General features: G+C 34.3%; 1 protein-coding gene across 4 annotated transcripts in view; it reads right to left on the bottom strand.

The window, feature by feature from the left end:
• Positions 1–21,217, bottom strand: part of LOC119639843 — a 56,488-nt gene that overhangs the window by 30,169 nt on the left and 5,102 nt on the right. Inside the window, exon 1 of one of the 4 annotated variants that reach the window (XM_038037510.1) lies at positions 14,322–14,403. The exons of the other annotated variants lie outside the window; for them this stretch is intronic. The gene's annotated coding sequence lies outside the window, so the exon portion shown is untranslated. Of the gene's footprint in view, positions 1–14,321; positions 14,404–21,217 lie in introns of those variants that run through there. 4 annotated transcript variants of the gene reach the window in all.

The raw sequence follows: 21,217 nt of genomic DNA, 5'->3' as shown, positions 1-21,217 counted from the left end.
CCACAGCCGTAGAATGATGAGTTTGTTGCCAGTTATTATTATTTAAAAAAATTATCTCAACACTAGCTGTATGTAAAAAAAAAAGCAGAACAATAAACAATATTAAGATTATACTGAGTCTATTGTTTATATATTTCAAAGCGAAAACTCCACTGCCGAGGAACAGTCATACAACCGAACTATAGCGAATATTTTTGCAAGCAACAAGAAAATGGAATTATATAGGAATGCTAACTAAGTTATTAAGCCTAAACAAAAATCAATGCGCATGGGCAACATCCATCAATTATATGTCCGTGTAGAAGGAGATTTTCGAAGATATTTTGATATGGACTCATGAGACGTCCACATAAATATTTTACGCTTTCTAATTTGGACGGAGTAGGCTGCAAATCCAACTATATCTTAATTGTAACTATTTAACGGAGCCGTGTTAGGCCGCTTGCTGACCTGTGTTAAGGGAGATCGCCCTTGCTAGTGCCCTTGCTACTTAAATTTGAATTTATCTTCATATCCTTATGGGTTCTGCAATTACAAGGCGCGATCGGCTTATAATTTCGAGTCACGCGTGACGGAATATGAATATTCTGTCCGTTTATTAAGCCATTCAAAAGGTTGTATACGAATCTAATTCCTGGCAATTATCTTCTGATTTCTATTAATAAGGAACGATGCGACCGCCTTTACATTTATCAATGCAGCGATTGTGAATTGCGAGCGAATTGCTTGGGGGATTTGGCCCAAGTTCAGGGAAATCAAGCATTTTGACATTGTTTACATTAATCCCAGTTCCATCTCTAAGAACTCTTTTAACTCTCTCTCAACTCTCAACAATCAATTTAAGTTTGTAGAACTACAAGAGATCTACGACGACCTTTCGTGGTTTGAAAAATTCGAAGAAGCCTAGTTATGCTGTCGGTTACAATAATGACTTCCGAATATAATAAGAAGCTTTTGCCGTTTCTTAGAAAGATTCTCTTACCGTAATTATCGTTGTGTTGCAAGTTATTTTATAATAAATAGTTTTTTTTTTTTCATATATATATAAACATAAACAAAAAATGTATACGAAAAGCATTAAAGCAAAATAAACATTAAAAAGCGAACGCATACCAAGAACTTAACGTTTGAAATTTTTTTAAGAAAAGACCATAAGTCGATGTTAAAGCATTTATTTATTTATTTATGTATTTATTATATGACAGGTAAGAAACGCTTTCCTATAAAATTGTAGTTTTAAGAAAATTTCTTAAGGAAAACTATGAAGAAATAATTTTTTAGCGGTAACGCAAACTAAGAAAAACTAGTTTACAACAAAGCCGCCAAAAACAAACACGGTGAATAATGTGTGTGTGTGCCTGTGTGTGAGCGAGGACTAGAAAGACGAAATAAAAATGGCAAATAACCATACCATTTACTGTAAGAAAATGACCAGTACTTGTAAGAAATTCCATTATGCCCACATAGGCGCGAATTTTTGCGGACACACGATTAAATTGAACAACAAAAATTACTACAAGTCATGAGAACCATTAAGGAAAAACGCCAATTTAATTGCCAACTGGAGCCAAAAAATAATATGAAATGTAAACATACAACATACAACATATATATTATAACATACAAAAAGCAACGACACATTACTCTTGCTTATGCGTCTTGTCTATGTGTGCGTTTTTAAGCGAAATTATGATAAACTTATGCAAAATTTGAACAAAAAAAAATGCAAAATCGAAATGTTTTAAATGATGGTGTATAACATACAAGGCCACGCCTTAAAGCTCATATATATATATATGTATATATATATATCGATATTGGGGCAAAGCAAATAAGTAATGCTTCAGAAGATCACAAGACTACAACAGTTTTAAATTATCAGACGTTATTATGAAAATTATTACGAATTTCCTTAATGATAATAATGTGAATAATGATAATAATAATAATGATGATGATGATGATGATGATGATGTTGATGCCAATGTTGTTAAGATGCCTGTTAAAAAGAAACAGTCTCAGCCCTGTGGAGTGATTTAGTTAGTTAGCTTGTTAGTAAACACAAGAGAGAGTATATGTGTGTCTGTGTGTGTGTGTGTGCGTGTTTGTATGATGGCTGTATCTTGCATGCTGCTTACGCTCTGTAAACAACAATCGCTAGTTTCTGTACTGTGCTCAAATTGTTGTTACTGTTGTTTTCGTAACAATAAAGTCTTTTCCTTTTTTTGTTACTGTGTGTTTTCTTTTCTCTACTTGAAACAAAAAGATATACCCTGTATAGGTAGGTACGTACGACTGCTTGAATTTAACAAAAGTCTAAGAAAACATGACAAGTAAAATGGAAAAAAAAATGAAAAAAACATACATAAGCAGAACTTGTTTTGTTTGGTTTTGGGAAGACAACATTCAGGAGATATTCATAAAACACACAAACGCACATACATACACATATATATATATATATATATATATATATGTATAAAGAAGAGGCTTTTTTAAGAAAAAGCTAAGCAAGAGCAGTAAAAGCAGCAGCAACACCAGCAGAAGCAATGTATGTGTATAAGGCGAGAAAGAAATAAGGTGTAGAACAGCGACTCCTAATTGTTACCTGCTCATGGCCGAACACTTCGATAATTTCTGGTACAATGAAAACGAAGAAATTATATTTAAATTTGAGATGCACTTAAACGCACTTAGTTATCTCTTCTCTTCTCTCAATAACAAAACGAAAAGAAAGAACCGAAGAACAAACGAATGCGCACATAGGCGTTTAACCCGCCCAAGTTCGGTCCGCTTATTCCACTACAAACAGCAAAACAATCCTGAATATCTTCCTGTCTTATCACCTGAACTATAGCCAAGAGCAGTCTTTATGTCCTGCCGATAAACCCCGATTAAATGTGAGCTTATTTAATAGCTTGCGTCTCGTTCTTGAAGCGTGAAATTATTCTTTATAATAATTACTTTACTTTCTTTCTAGAGCAGAGAATAAATGATTTGATGATTAAAATAATATTCTCCGTGCATCCTAAATTGTGCGTAGTTCATAATAACTTTCTTGTCCGCCATTATGATATACACCACATACGATAGAACGAAAGAATACTGAACTGGGAAGAGAGTAGAAATATGGATATGACCAATCAAGAAGGATATGCCCCTCTCCGTGTAAAACGGATACAGCATAGAAAGAAGTAGAGAAACGGAGATGGGTATACGAGTAATGCCAAGACGGTAGTAAGTGACCCAACGACCGGCGGACCCGACACTCACTACAGCTACGACCGCACTGAGAATTGAGCTGGGCTAAGCCAGCTTGATAGTCGCGTTTCTTAATTTCTTAGCTTTGCGGTAGCCCAAAGTAAATTGTCTACTGCAGTTGTTTCTAGAAGGCACGTTCACGTTCTAATACACGTAATCGTTCATGCGTTCTTGTGTTAAAAAGCTAAAGTTATAATACTTTGCGTCTAGAAGACATTCTTGTCAACTCAGAAAATTTTTAAAGCGATCAAAGTAGAAAATTTGACATGAATTTCAGATAATTAAATAATAGTCCAAGTTGTTACAAATTAGTGAGACATCCGAAAATTTAAAATTAATTTATCAAAGCTTTATAATCCCCAGCTAAACCTAAGGGACTTCTAATGTTAACTGAGGGACCTTGCAATAATGAGAAGGATAACTCTAGCGAGGCGATCTAAGCCAACAGTGCATAATGAACGAAACTTGATTTCCAAGTAAATAGTGAGAAGCGAGCTTAAAAAGATACATTAGAACGCAACGAATTATTATTTTATACAAACTTTGAATAATGGAAAAAATATTGAATCCTCAGAAACCCCTAACTAATTTTGATTTAATTCATTCTTTAACATATTGGCAGGCGCGATCAACAAACACTAGCGTTCACTTCGATCGAAGTGCTCAACAATGGTAAAGGCATAGCACTTACCGATTGGACGCACACTCGCTACCGCCGCGTCCCCGTCTCTTTTCCTTTCTTCACTTATTTCGCACCGCCGCCATATTACCCGAACAGTGAACGCCTGAATGACTGGTTCAATAGTAATAAACAAAAAAAAAAAAAAAAAATTACAACATGGAAGAAGTGATGACTTCAACCAATCACTGCCTGCTTACATCCGCAAATCTTACAGAAAAAACTGAGGGCACTTGACCTAAGACTACTCGCAATGTTTCGAATATGGTTGCACTTCATATAGAGTCTGGAAAATGTTCTTATGGATTATGTAAGTGTTTATTAAACAAAGAAAAGACATAAGAAATTAAATTAGAAGCGCATCCGCCTGAGTGGCCGAGTAGGCAAAGAATCTCAATTGACAACTCAATGGTCGTGGGCTCAAATCTCAAATACGATAGAATTTTCAATAACGCCAATAACATTAGATGCTGGTGTTTTAAGATATTAGTCTTAGACTTTATTCTCTGGATAAGTAGATAGTAATAACCTAGAAGCAATTTCGATTTTAGTGAATTGATTCTACATTTAATGGAACAGATAAAGAGCCCATAGATGATTTTAAATGACCATCATTTTAAGAAAATAAATGAAAATCATACTCTTCTTCTTAACTGTAAGCCTGCCCAAAAAACAAACAGCTAATAAATTGTTCTCGAATTCGGATCATAGCTTGTACCACCCTAATGGTAACAGTAACAGAAATTTCTGGTCTTTTATTTTACTTTACTTTCCAATGTTCAAAGCTCACGCATATCTTGATCGTTCTAATGGGCACCATAGGTCTACAAAGTTTTTGCTTCAGATGAGCAAATGATTCTCAGCGATAGGAACGCCACGTCCGTGTCTTCATTTCTCAAATATTATGCATATTTTCTCTTTTTAAGTTCACAAAAATAAAAATAATAGATAAGAACAGTAGGAGATATACTTTCTCCAATCGTTAATATAGATGAAGATGAAAAGTAGATTAGACAAACAACTGAAATGTACTTTCAATTTATCGCATGATTGATATATGCAGCTGCAGAGGAAGGTCAGAGAAAAGTTCAAGATGTGCAATCGCGCAATTAACAGGATATAGCCCGCTTAAGGTTAAGAATCTCTGCCTTAGAGTTTTAAGCAACCAGCCAACGAACAGAGGCAGAACAACGTCAAGTAAGCATTTAAGCAAACACGCAGGCAAACAGGCAGACAGTTAACTGGGTAGATGGTTAGGTAGGTAGTATGATTATTGCCTTAAAGCCAGCATTAGGTTGCCAAACAGCTAGGCAGCCTGCTTGAGTGCTTGCCTCTACACATACCGATTATGTGTTGTGCCCGTCACACGAGGGACAAGCTGTAGACAGAGACAGTTTGCTTTTGGAAAAAAAAGAAGCCCAAAAAAGGCCGTAGGAGTCTTTTCTGTTTTCTGTTTTACATTAATAAACACAGAACTGAATCGCATTAAACAAGAAAAAAACAAAAAAAAAAAAACAAAACCGAGAAAGATGTCGTGAAGAAATTCACAAACAAAATTGGTAAACACTCCACTGCTACGTACGTTAGCAGTAAAATTGTATTTTATAACTCAAATACGTGTAGTGTAAGCTCACACATACATACACGCACACACATTATCACATTCAAGTGTGAGTGTGTACATGTGTGTAGTACGGTTTAAAAAAACAAAATAAACCAAAAAAAAAAAAAAAAAAAAAGGGAAAAACAGCTACATTTAAGACATGTTTCATACGGCACACACACACACACAACATAACACAAGCCCAACTTTACCAATTCAAGACGATAACACACTCTCGCATACTTAAATGGATATATTGTATATACATCCATATATATTTATATTTGTGAGTAGTTTCGAATAATAGCAACAACAGCCAACCACAATAACCCCGTCCACAAAGTGTACTACTAAACTTTGTTTGGACAAAACAAAAGTAACAACAACAACAACAACAATAATAATAATAATAATAACAACAATGATTAAATGTGTTGTGTGTGCTTTTTTTCATTTATTTATTTACTTATTTATTTTATTTTTACTTTTTTCCTTTTTAATGCACCCGCACTGCACACGATGATGCACACAAACTCGTAAACACAAGACATACATACACATATACATAAAGGCATTGTGAATAACTATAAACAAGTAATGGCTAAAATTGGACATTTTTTACAGCTACATTGAACTTTACGTTAAATGGCAACATTGTTATGCTGTACACAAGCGCATAACCATATACATGAATATATGTAACACATAAAAGTCAGCTCAGCATGGCATGGGACAGCGTGTGAGCAGGCGAGTAAAATTTGACGATACATTTTCTTCCTAATCGACATGTGGATATGACTACAAAAAAAAAAAAAAAAAAAAAAAAAAGAAACACAAACACTTATACAAACATTATATTTCGAAGATTTGCACGCTAAAATTGAATTTTGGTTTTTTATACCCATCGCCGAAGGATGAGGAGTATATTCATTTTGTAATACCGCTTGCGACACTCAGAGGGAAGGATCAGAGACCCCACAAAGTATACATATTCTTGATCAGCATCAAATTGCAAATCGATTTAAGAATGTCCGCCTGTCCCCCTGTGCGTCTGTTGTAAACATTCTTCTGGGCGCAAAAACCAAAGCTACCGATTTCAAACTTGGCACTGGAAACTCGGGAAATTCTTGTCCGCAGGTTGGTATTGAAAATGAGCCGATTCGGTCGTAGGACATGCCTGCACCACCGCGTAAACTAAAAATACCTTTGTTCTTTAAAAGGAAGAGAAATTGTTTTTTTTTTTGCTCATTACTTATAAATGTACAACCTGCACAAAGATGGTGAAAATTGGCCACGCCTGCTAAATGATATAGTGTGTCAAACGCTCATTTGTTTCAAAGACCCCATAAACTATGTATAAGATCGTGGCCAATTTCAAATTCGGAATGCATGCAAAATGAAGATATTGCCTACGAACTTGCAAAAGAATCAAACTTTTCAAAGAACATGCCTACAACGCTCACGCGTCTATGTAACAAACATAGTGAACACATTTGCTTGTCTTCTTACTCATTGCACGTAAATTACACTGCATACACGAGGTAAAGTTCATAGCAGTGATGGGTATAAAAAATTCGGTCACCGCCGAATATAATTTTCTTAACTTTTTTTTTTTTTTCTTTACACTTAACAGAAATCTCCGCTTTTTTGATGACAATACGCGTAAAAATGTGACCAGTATAAAGTGGGGCATGCGTTGCTTTTTCGAAAAAATGTCGAACGCAATAAAAGCACCTTACAATAATTTCATTCACTAATCATTTGAGAAGGCCTGACGCTGAAGCCAATGCAAGTAAACTTTGATATTATTAAAGTCATCGCCTGTGTTCCCCATAGAAAGTACTATAGTCCTATTATGTGACCTGAGCGTCTCTTTTTGAAGGGGTAACCCTGCTGTGAGATAAGCCAAAAAAGGATATTTTTTACGAATTTTTTGCAAAGGAAGAAAAAATAATGAATAATAACATTCAAAGAAATAATCAAGCATATATTTAAAGATTAAAACATAACAAGAGCTGAGTCGGGATACTTGTCGTCCTTCAAGAACTGTTCAACCGATGATGTAGTTTAATGCGAATTTTTATTCGTCTTCCGTTATTGATTTATTTACACATGAAATTCAGCTTTTAGGTGGTTGCATGTATTTTGATATGGGGGATTTGAAATGAATCGATGAAGTTCCTTCGACACGATATCGCCATGTTGCCAATAATAGGCAAATTTTGTGGAAAATGTTGAAAAATATTTTGCTTAGTACACGTTGTACCAATTTTTGTCTTTTTCCAGCGGAAAAACTACCAAAATACATGCAACCACCAATGGACTAAATGGAAATATATCTTATGCTAAGTATTATTAATAACGAAAATTAATAAAGAAAAAAAAGCAAATAGGAAAATTAGATTTGGTCATAACCGAATCTTTTATACCCTTCATCGTTGTCCTAAAAAAAACAAAGACAGTAAAAGAACTAAATTTTCATGTTCTACACCATGGGATGGGCCGGCTGATTTTTTCTATTTTCGAACTAAAAGTTTTCGTCACATAAGCGTATGTGCTTTGTAGGCGTGTCCTTTAAAAAGTTTCAGTCACTTCCAAATTCTTTTGCAAATTTGTAGCCGACATCTTCATGTTCGCTAACGGGACAATGTTTACCATAAATAGTTTTGGAAGAGCTTCTGAAGCTTGTTTCTGCGCCTTACAAAGCTATTCAAAAAAAATTTAATTTTGATACACTATAATATTCAGCAGACGTGGTCAATGTGTTTAGATGCTACAGCATCGCCCATAGTATAGGCGTTCAAATTTTTGTACATTTATCTACTACAGTTTCTGAGCAATAAGCAAAAAACCAATTTTTTATTCCTTTTGAAAACCAGAGGCGTTCTTAGTTTACGTGTGGCTGCGGGCCTAACTTTCGCCCGATTTGGCCAAACGGCGTGCGGGAACTTCAAATGCTTTTGCTAAATTTGAAGTCGATATCTCCGGACGGACAGACGGACGTGCTTAAATCGATTTGGAATATGGTGCTGATCGAGAATATATATACTTTGTGGGGTCTCTGATTCTTCCTTCTGGGGCAAAATGAGGATATCCTTCAGTTATGAATAGAACAGAAACTAAATACACAGCAAAAACCAGCACAGAAGCACATCAGAGTTGGATACGGATTCGAGCTGGTAGTGGAACCGTAAGCCACTGCAAATATACAAAAGCTCGGGAAGCGATAATAGTAAATAAATTCAGTTTAATTTTCGAACCATACGAAGATATCAAGATTAGAGTTTAGTTTATATACGACATAGACAAGGCGCGCTTGTTAAGAAGATTTGATTTGATAGAATTTAGCAGACATCATTTAGATTTTGTAATATATATATTCACTGCATATTATGAAAACGAAGCTCCGAGAACGATGGTTCGGCACATTCAACTTTATCTCACGAAGTAGCGTTCATTAACTTAACTAACAAAGAAACACCCACAATGAAGAAGGCAACGGTAAAAAACCGTCTGTTTTAATATATAAAAGTATCCTTGTACGTAAGTGATTTTAAAAGTTGATTTTTTAAGATAGGGGCATACTCCAGGATAGGTGGAAAAATCCAAAAACTTTATTCGCAAATAATCTTTATTATTAACCTGCCGAAACTCGCCTGCGTATAGAGCTATCGCATACTATATTCAAATAAAAAGAATGAAAATTCTTGAAATGATGGGTCGGCGCGCTCAGCTAAAAGTCGTGTTTCGGAAAAGACCCGTTAGAATCCCTTTTGTCACTGCCAAATTTTTTATTAATCTTTACCATTAGCCTGCAATTCCAGGACCATAAAACCGGCCTTTCTTTTCTTCCCTTCCCTCGAAAATTTTATGCTAGAGCCTGCAGCAGAATTCTTGAGAGGCAGGGTCGCACGTTTTACACTACGCTTGTTTCGAAATGACAGAGTAGACGGTAGGAATATTTACCATGTTATCGATGAACTGATAATTAAGATCAAAAGCTTAATCATGCGCTTTTAAATTCCTGGCGAAAGCATTGAATGCTTCTGAAGCTCGGGATCAACGATCGTTTCGATGCAGCTATACCAACACATCTTTTTGTTTTGCTTTCGAAAATGCTTTTAAAAAAAACATAACCACACTTCATAAAGACATCTTTTAATGTATTGGGAAGGTTGAAAATTAACAAGTAAATCGCCGAAGCTTTCCAACAAAGGCTCATTTTACAAACATAATCTTTCCGGAAAGTTAAAGAAAAAACCCGAAAATGCCATTTCCATTAAGCCAAGAAAAAATAATAATTTTCAGACAATTTTCATATTGGTGCTGCGCTTCGAGTTTTGGATCATTTGCCTTTTACGTCATTGTTTATCCTAAAGCTACCGCAATGGAAGATGTTCTTGCTTTCTACATTTGAACCATTGATGGTCGTTCTTTTTAGCCGCAAACTATACAAACCTTGACCTTTCTTCTGTTCGTAAAAAAGGACTACAACAAAAAAAGAAAATATCTTCAACGGACAGTAGTAGTAGTAGTAAAAACCTCTTCAAAGAAATATCTTAGTTAACCTATATGCATCCCCCGTTTCCGTGCTCACAAAATGAATATATTTTAGTACGCTAAAGTGTAAACACCAAGAACTTCGCACTTCATAGGATATCGTATTTCAATCAACCAAAACTATATAGGGATAGAAGAGGGAATTAAGTGCTACAGCCTTCTGTAAAGGATAATTTTAGCAAATCTTGGGGATCTCTTCTTCCACGTTTTCAGAATTACTAGTATTACTAAAAAAAAGCAAATCTAGACACTATGATGTGATGCGGTCCACTTTTATATACCTTTTATCAAGTCGTTTAAGTTAGTTTTAGTTATATTATATTTATTTATATTACTTGACCTTTCAAAATAAGGCATTACAGGAAAGTAGTTTAAAAACTGTTCCGATCTGAGCCATATTCAAAAACATTTGTCCTTACACTAAAACACGTCAGCGTACCAATATTTTACAAATTACGATTTGTAATTTGAACACAAGACAGGTTGACAACCGGAAGGACAATTAAATCGATTCGGAAAGTGATACTGAGTCGATCGCTATATCATATAGGTGGGCCTATTTCACGTTCTCTGCACGCACTACATACTTCCGCACAAACTTAACATAGCACAAGTGATCGCTTATGACGAGCTGAATACTTGGATGTTACAGCACAGGCGACTGTTAAATATATACATAGTATTGAGAGTGAGGTCAAGCTAAGTTTGACAAATAATAAAACTGAAACTATTTTTTTTAATAACAAGCAATTTCGGAAGCGCTTCCTTGTAGGGGAAACAGTAAGATGGACAATTTAGGAAGTCATTATACAAACAAGAAAAACAGTTTTGAGATGAACTAATAAAAGGTGAAGAGAAAGATTTGTGCACTTATTTCACCTAACTTCTTTTGTTTTTTAAATCGTTGAACAAAAAATAGTCTACTATGCTCAACCGCTTTTTTGACATATTTCCGATAAAACAAATATGCTGTGCAGCTGGATCAAATTATTTTCACAGTCTCTTAAAGTCGCCTTACAGAGTTTCACAGTTGATAAAATAAATAATGATTGGAAGGGGCGAGGCCCGAGTTACGTAGTGGATGCATTAGAACTTCCAGCCAAGCTTCGTTCATTTGCATTTTCATCACGGCAATTCGTAGTCTTTTAAATTTTTCACTTTTAATTCATACGGTCTTGTTTCTCTGCCCAGTCCTATGCAAGATGTTCAAAATTGGTTCGTCATCAATGTTTAAACCCGTTCCTTCTCATTGCTTTGAAAAAATTCATCGAGGTTATCAACGATTGCTTGACTGGAATGCCATGCATCTTTAACGTCGAGATTTCCAACATAGAACCAAGCATATTGCATGTGAGCTGTAAGTAACTCTTACAACATGGATTTATATAACATGGAAGAAACCAACCGTGTTGTAGGGAAATCTGCTGCAAATGCACTCGAGGGTAAACTATGTTTAACCGGTGCACAGACGTGCTGAAACTCTCACCTTCACATGATGATCTTGGGCAACGGTCATTGACCCGCGAAGAAGACTTTAAGGCTTGACTATCTTTAACTTGATAGCAGGTTTTTCTCACCGATCGCTTAGGGGTGCTCTGGAAGAAGTTTTGCTCTTTTTTTTTTTTGAAAAGCACTTCTTTTCTCATAGACTACTTCGGTGGATGAAATACAAACTAACCCGAGCAGGACCAGTTAGGTTGTAGAATACTAAGAAGGACTAGAAGTCGAATGCATAGAGCAGCAAGTTGTGTCGGCCAACGCATATATATTTTGAGAAAGGATAGTTGGGGTCTGGCTAACTAGGATTGTATGGTGGATTCAAAGGCAAGTGTGACTACCGCCGCGTAAACTAATGCTGAAAGCTTTATAGTCTACATTTGAGGTCCATGAGGTCAAGGCCCATTCATTATGTACCTCTATGTGGACGAACTCCTTATAAAGGGAATCCTGCAACTGTAGTCCTGAGTCCCGACTACTGGGTATGGCCCTTCGGGTGATATCATGATGGCTGTGGTCTCGTAACATTCTTAAAACGAAAAATTAAAGGTGATGATGGGCCTCAACATTTTCCAGTGCTCTTTAAATTAATCTGGTAGTCCAATAGTAGCAATAACCCCTATGCCACCAGGCATCATGAAATTATCTTTTCTTAAGCGTACTCATGTTAAACCACTAGAAACATCTGTAAGCAATTTCGACTCGATTAACGTAACACTACTTCAAGCCAGATATTACCACATTTAGTGTACAATTTTACAAACACCTTACTTATCAGCCTAACTAACCTTTCGATAATTTTTTTCATTTAGTACGCCTTTCATGGATTACGTGAATATTTATTAAGATGCACTTATGAGGTAAGTTCTTTTATATTACGTCTGGCATTAAAACCGCTGAGTGCGCTAGTACAGATAGTTTGTCTTTATATAGCCTAGCATATCCTTTTAAAACGCATCGCCAATAAGCGTTGCATTGGTACACATATACAAAAGCTTACCCTATTCGAACATATAAATACAGAAGTAAGCAAATGTTCTTTGTTGGAATGCTTTACTGTCTATGCTACCTCCTCCATGCATAAGGGGATAACCGCGAGAAAGAAATGTTTTGGCAGCAAAAACGTGAGAGATGAAAGCTAAAGGAAAAGTATTTCGATTTTTACTTGATCTAAAAGAAAGGGATCTTCCTTTCCGTGCTTATGTGCTTCTTCTCGGCGAATAAAAATGCGGCCCTCTTTCGCCCTACACATACTAAGCAATTAACCTAAACTTGAAAAACTTTACGATAGGATCAATCAGCATTTGTTACTTTTTAAAACGATGATTAGAATTTTCTAAACAGCTATCATCTCGTCCGATTTTCCGCCGTTTTTTGTCTTACTTGATTCGTGGGCTTGAAAGGAGTTGTTTATGTTCTCGCATTCAAAAAGTATACACTTTTAATTCCTCTTCCCCAACAGTTTAAATGTGAAACTACTTACTCCCTGCTTCGAGGTAGAAGCTACTCTGGCTGAGATTATAAGTTACAAAAAGCTATTCAAATGCGAACCCACATACAACCCATTTGTCCGCTTAGCTTATTTTTCATTTATTAAAATGAAATACCACATTGAGATTATAGCTAATAATTATTTTGAGTATAATTGGCAGTTATTAAAGCATTAAGTTAAAGCCTCTGGCTTTACCATATATACATATATATGTATATATATATATACGTAGCTATCAAAATGTTATTGTATGAATTATTAAATTTATAAAAACTCGCACAACAAGCGTTCAACAGCATTTCCCACCGAATCTAATATCGGCTAAATAGAATTTAGAAAAAAATCTTTCAGCTCATCATAACTGTGAAGCGATAAAATCTAGTATATAATAACTGACAGAAATATTATGAAAAAAAAAAGGCAAAAGAAAAAAGGCTGACAAAAGCAAACCAAAGCCAAAGCAAACCATAGAAGAAAAGAATAGCATGTTATCGTTAAGGAAAATCAATTATTTCTTCTCCGCAGCACAGTAAATACTATAAGTTTAGAGATATCCTTCCTTTCATATACACTCAAATATCAGTTTATACAATAAAAATATAAAACTTGTATCCTGTAAATGCTGATTATGGTTCGTTGGCATACTTTCCTTATAAATGGTTGGTTTAGTTGAATGCATCCATAAAAGCACAAACACACACACACACACATACACACACACAACAAAGAATAAAATGAAAATAATATGAAACAGGCAGAAAGAAAGAAGAGAAAGAAAATGATATACATATACGTATATACAGATCACACACACACACACACACACACACACACACACTATAGAAATATATATGAATATATACTTATAACTACAAGATACAAGACAAGACAAGACAAGACAACACTTCCCTACCCTAAAGGCAGCGAAAACTCCATATGAGCCACCACCTCCCGGTATTACTCCTCTTTTTTGAAATTACTACACACGTATATACACACGCCAAAAACACTACAACTAAAATAACTTTAAGGAATAGAAACTTAAAATGCTTAAAGATTTTCGATAAAAGAAAACTCCTTTTTGTTTCCTTCTTTTTTGCCCTTCAACAACATAGGTTTATCGATATACTTTATTAATATTAGTGATGTGAAATCAATTAAAGGTAATTAAAAAAAAGAAAAAAAAAGAAAAAATGCGAAACAACTGTTTTTCAATTATGAAAATTTACCATTTTTCGTATACACACTTAACGTAATTTATATATAAAATGAAAATATCTTTTAGAAAAAATCACTAAACATCAAAATTTCATTAATAATTTCACTTTTCAATATGAATTTTTGCTTTTTGCATATAATGAAACAACTTCTTTACTTCTTTTGTTTTGAAATAATTTCTTTTCAAACGATTTAATTGTAAATTAAAAAACTTGTTTTTTCATATATAATTTTTTTTATTTTTTTTTCTCTATGCCACTTAAAAAACGAACGCTCTATACATACACACAGCGCTTAACCGACTCGCGATGACGACAAAACAGCTACGACGACTTTATTGAAAAACAGTTTTAGTCATAACTTTAAACTTGTGAATTGCAGCGCATAAACTCCACATAAACACAACAACAACAACAATGACAACAGCAACAAAAAGAGCTCACCATTTTATGGGTAAAGATTATACCAAAAACAAACAAAGAGAGCCTAAGATGAACGAAGAGCTAGCAGATGGAGCCAAAAAATGGCTAAAGAGCTTTCTTGCCCCTTACAATTTTCCTTTGCTATCCCCACTCGGGAAAAAAATATACGCAAAAAGAATGAAAAGGATAGATTATGGTAGAACTCTCTCTCTCTCTCTCTCTCTCTCTCTCTTTCTCTCGCTATAGCGTGCTCGATTTTTTTTTTATATCACATCATCTGGGATCTCTTCATTGATTCGGCATTTGCTTGCTTGAAATTTTAAGAGAGTGCCCGCATTTAGAAAAGCGAGAATTTTTTTTTTTTGTTCTTTCTAGGAAATAGTAATGGTATTGTTTTTGTAATTAAATTTTACTATGATTAAAATATACCGGCATTTAGTAGTAAAATAAGCGTATGTATGTATGTGTGTGTGTGTGTGTCTTTGTATGTATATAAGAAGATTTAAGACTGAGGTCGTCAACTCTATAGCGTAATCATGAAATATAGTTGAAATATTTTAAAAGATGGAAACTATCCCGTTTTGGGAAATTCGATTTCTACACAAGAAATGCACGCATCGAACGTGATACGTATGAAATGAATATATTTCAAATTCTTCGCATTAACGATATCCGTTTATTCAGTATCAAAATATCGGTTAGAAAATTTAAACTTTTATTTGAATAAAAAAACCGGAAAATCCGAGAAATTTGCAGTGATGCTAAATTGGAACTTGGAAAAAATCCTATTTGGGTTTGTGCTTTGAAATTGTTAATCGAAACGCATTTAATTATAATAATATTGCTAAATGGATTTTAGCAACCGCTTATGGTACTATTCACTACTCATATTAAACAATGGTCAACACTAACTATCTCGTATCAAAAAAAATAATAATGAATTTTTAGAACGGAATATAGTTTCCGCTGGGAACTAAAGGACCACACACGTGAACAGTATATTTTCTTAATAAAAGCTTAAGTCCGCACGAGTAGCCGAGTAAGTTAGAATTGCAACCAACAAGTAAGTCAGTGTTCGCGAGTACAAATCTTAAATGCGATAGTGTTGATAGTTTACTTTAGTCTCATAGCTATAATGGGTGATCAATCGAGTGATAGGTCGGTAAGGACATAACACCTATCGATTGGACCACACACACCCGCTATCTCGTCCTCCTTCTTCATTTTTTCCCTAACCATCATCGTGTTACACGAATAGTGGAGATCCTCTGAGCGAGTGAATCTTATGCGTATTAGTAACAAATTATTGAAAATGCATACCACGTGTATATATATAAATATATTGTAAAGAAAGAGTTTTTTCATACACACACATGTAGAAGCAGGCACGCTTCCAGTCGCGAAGAAATAAGTTACCTTTTAAGATTATTTAAAGTTAATGCTACATGTCAACGATTGAAATAAGTGCTCCAGGCGGCTTCTAAAATCTTCTTAACAGATTTTATTCGGTTTGATGGATCAATGTCTTGTAGGAAGAACGCTTTATCAGCATATTGGGGACGTTTTTCCCGTAATACCCAAATATAGTCGTTTCTACTTCTAAATAATGATGTTGCTGCACTCACGCCCTCTATCGATGCTAATGTGTTCACCATGTTTTGTTACGAATTTGCTCACCTTGGGGTAACTAGGATAGTAACTAGAAAGGACGCAACAGAAACCTGTTAACCCCTTAACGGATTTGCGTTAAACATAGTCCTGGGAGGATTTAACTGAATTTGACCAAACCAAACTGATTATAAACATCGTTACATACATTGTTGGAAAGGTTATTGAGCAAAGATTCTTGCAAAATTAGTTTCATGCAGCTACGTAAATTTTCACATTTTGGATCTCATAATTAACGTAGTGCAATATTTTTTTACATCAAATTTTAACTAATCAACATAAAGACATGTTTTGCTTATAAAATTTTTTTAAAAAACTTCTAAAATAGTTCGATCTTAACTATATTTTGATTAAAATCTTTCTGGCACTTTGTTTAACGCAAACCTGTTAAGATTTTTTTGTGGTTTTCTCCTTGCTATGTATATTTACATATAAGTGCACATTCTTTTGTCTACCATAACAACAAGCACTCGGTGGCTTTCGGCAGAACTTGTCCTTTAAGCAAAGCTTTTAGCAAAGGATCTTTGACAGCGCGTTATTCAACGCATTCGGTGATATCGCATAAGCTGTGCGTTTTATACGTGAAAAAGTCAAGTTCCGGCAGCGTTATCCGGTGCAATATGGTATTAATTATACCTTCCCATTAAAATCTCTTCAATACCATTCGCAACGCGAATAATGTGGGTCTTAAAACGTTACTAACGGGATGGTAAACTTAGTGAATCCAAATTTTCTTTGATGATCTGCATACAAAATTACGAAGATACGAATACGAAACGATTGAAATAAGTTTGCCTTAAACACTCTGGAAGATGCGAGCGTCAAGGTGTGTTAGTAGTTAATATTTGCAGAGTCTTTGAATTCAGTCAAAGCTGTAGAGTAGTCGAAGATTTGAACAAACTTAAACTTGGTTAATCCATTAAAGACTTTTGCGCATAACAAATGAAGTGATGACACTAACATACCTCTTACATGATAAGTACAAAATCAGAACAAATTAACTCTCTCTGATTTATATTTTTTCTCACACTTGTTTTGTTCTCTTTATTCAAAAATATTCTCTTTCAAGGCAAATTACTGTTTGTGAATATTTACATGAAAAGCATCTTATCGGCGAACTTTAGATACGTTTTTGGAATACTAATCATATATGTATGTAGCAACAAAAATAGTCTCTTCATTTCTTTGATGTGTTTGATGTATGAGAGAATAATGCACACGTTTTTTATGGACACGGTTGGTATACGAAAAAGGCTGGCAGAGGTGCAAGGAGATATATGGGCTATACACGTTATAGAAATTCCCACACAAATCTCTCACTACTACTTGCATAAATATATACATAAATACACACCTCAATAATAGCATATTAATGCAAAACCGTTGTATACCCGTTAAAAACAAAAATGCAAAGGCTCCGTACTATTGATTTATAAGCTAGCTGTAGTTGCCTGATTTTTTTAACACAACTAAAGCAAGAAGACCAACTTTAATGGAAATGAAAATTGAAGAGGGAAAATAAATGTTTTTTTTTTTTCTGAAAAAGAAGTCAACAACAAAATCATTATGTAGAGTAATAAACTTTTCGATTTACTCTATGTATGACAAAAGAAACGTAATTTACTTTTTGCTTTTGTTTTGTTGATAGTTCATTCTTCTTGAATGTCGCCTGACTTTTTCTCTTTCAAAAAAAAAAAAAAAAGATTTAGAGTTTAAGGTGAAAAGTATACAATTAAAAATTAAAAAATAAACAAAACAAAGAAAACAAAGAAAAAACATGTTTTGTAAATATGATTTACCGTAAAGGCTTCGAAAAGTGATGTTGGTTGATTGCGTAGAAAGCATTGCTACGAATTTGTAAGAAAGCTGTAATCGCTATATTTTGTTTATAATAGGCGAGTGACTTCGGGTTGCATAAAGACGGATATTTAATGATCATAAAGTTAAAATTTTTTTTTTTTTTTTTTTGCAAAAGTAAGTTGATATGATTAACATTCTACAAATGTGTTCAGCACACATATTTCTTTTTTAAGAACATTTTAGCTATTACGAGTTAAATATCAGCTTTCGATTTCTCGATTTCGATAGACAGATAGACATACAAAAATCGTTGCGCGAGGACGGAAGGACGGACAAATCTAAATGGACTCAAATTTCCACAAAATTGTGTGTGCGTGCGTGTGCGTGTGTGCGGTCACTTTTATTTATTACGAAAAAATCCCAAAATTACTAAAGCGTCATTTACCTTTAAAGGGTATGAAGATGGAATAATTGTCGTAGGTTAATGCTTTCTTAAAGAAAACCAATTTTAAAAAACGGTAAGCTTCTAACACTTACTAAGGAAAGGAAAACGAATATGAATTGTTTGAAAGGAAGTTAAACTAAAACGCTTACATTTCCTGCTCGAAAATGTTTCAACAAAATATTAAGGAAACATTTTCATTCCTCAAACAGCCAAACGTTGTTTAAGTAAAATAATAATAGCATACATAATATTAAAAAAAAAAATAGAAGAAAATACGATTGAAATAAAGAGTGTAAGACATTTTTAATAACAACACATAGAAGAACGCGTTGGTGTTTTTTCTTTTTTTTTTATATTTTCTTTAAGAGGTTTTTTATTTTCAGTTGTTATGACTTTAGGTGCTTTTTTTGGTCACAATAACAGCAAACAAAGCCGTCCATACCATGGATAATTAAGCGTTACTTTTGTACACCCCATCGTATTCAAACATGCAAACACACACACTATACACTGCTATTTACGTATGTGTGGATTATGGCCGCAGGTGACTATTTTGTGTGTATGATGTATGTTTTTTTTTATTGCAAGCGCGAATGTGGGTGTCTCATGTACACATACATACATACGAAAACACTTTGTATGAATGGTTGTAATAAAATGCATATATATTTTAATGTATTGTTGACGCGGCGAAGGAGGAATGTCAAAATCATGCATAAATATTAACTGCGTACAATAAACAATATATCTTTTGAGACGCAACGCAAAGAATTTTTGTCGCTTTTTTATTTTACACTTTTAAAAAAAAAACTTATTTATATATATATATATATATATATATATATATATATATATACATATATTTTTTTTAACAAATCATAACTTTTCAAAATATCCTCGACACTATTCTTAGAAATGTATCAAATGAAAATTATATCGCATGGGATTAATACTTCTACTTCTACTGTTAAGGCAAACATCACTGTCTATTTCTTACATAAAATAGTTTACATTAAAAGAATTCAGAGTAAATAATATTATAAAAGAAACTTTCAGCCGAACATCTCGCATGTTATTAATTTTTACACACAAATGATACGTTACTGTTTGCGTTTATTTTTTAGGCATGAATTTCATAAGAGTTGCACAAATCGGTCAAAACGGTCAAAACCGTCAAAAGCAAGAACAAAACTTGAACAGACTAACATGGTTCCTCACATTGCTCACATAGTAGAAGAACTTATTAAAGTATTTAAATTAAAGAGCTCAACAATTACAAAAATTCGTTTAGACGTTGAGAACGAGAACCCAAAACTTGATGGTACTTCAAAGTTGTCTGCAGGATAACTTAATTGTACTCGGGCTATTTACGTCCATTGCTTGCAATTTTAGCAAACAGAATCATAATAATCATGTCCGCAATTTCCGTCAGTTTAACGAAGGTCGCGCGCGCTCCACGGCGAAAAAAATTCTCAAATGCGAGTCAAGCCAAACTCAAGGACGTTTAGATAGCTAGTGCACTTTAGCTGATTTGATCTTTGGGCATAATGTTCACATACACGCTGGAGTGTTAATTTAGGAAAACGAAGAATGTCAATATATATCATGACAACAAACAATTATTCATTTCAAAAGCAAGGATCGGCACGTTACTTTAAGTTTGACTTCTGTATCATTGAAACTTTTGCATTCCATTAGCCTCACTGTTCTGTTTGTGCCATGTAAAATCATCATGTGACCGTTTATCCTTCGATAGGATTGTGGTTGAAGATGAAAGAAAATGGTACACGTTTAATAACACCGGAGAAGAATTTCATATTAACAGCACGTACCGAACACGATAAAGTACTGTGATGCGACCAGTCGGAATCCATTAAACGGCATTGAATTTAAGAGGAAAAGCTAAAATACCAGAAGTTCGTAACATTAACTACAGTTTTACGACCAATCACCCTGTATAGGTTAATATCAAAGGAAACATTTCAGATGGGGTTGTGCATGGAAATTGTCGTTTAAAGTTTCCTGATGGGAAGCTTGCACGTAGGAAAACGAACAGCGTTTCTTTTTAATAAATACCATAAAGATTTGATTTCTTTTAAGGTATGCGATCCCCGCTATTATGAAAGTAAAATAAAAGTATCATAAGAGTAAAACAAAAATATCATGAAAGTAATTTCTGTGCATCTTTTTATGGGTCTTTGAAAATTGCTTTTCATAACATAGGCAGCTTGAGAAACAATGTTAGCTTGAGAAACTATGTTAGCCCGCATTATGTTAAGTATGGAAATTTTCAAAGTCCCATAAAAAGACTCTTTGGGCAAAAGTTAATATAACCTGCACATCGTTGGAAAGGCTATTAATAGAGGATTCATTCTGTGCTAGTTTAATTTTTTCAAAGGGCATGGTTTGCCCATAGTGGCATTTCAAAGTTTGCTTATATGCTATCCCGCATTATGTTAAGTATGGAAATTTTCAAAATCCCATAAAAAAATTTTTGGGGCAAAACTTAATACAACCCGCACACCGTTGGAAAGGCTATTAATAGAGGATTCACTCTGTGCTGGTTTCATTT

The sequence above is a fragment of the Glossina fuscipes genome, unplaced genomic scaffold (genome assembly GCF_014805625.2).
Source record: "Glossina fuscipes isolate IAEA_lab_2018 unplaced genomic scaffold, Yale_Gfus_2 113, whole genome shotgun sequence".
Lineage (NCBI taxonomy): Eukaryota > Metazoa > Arthropoda > Insecta > Diptera > Glossinidae > Glossina > Glossina fuscipes.
The sequence above is the reverse complement of the archived record's forward strand: the minus strand, read 5'-3'. Positions and strand labels throughout refer to the sequence as shown.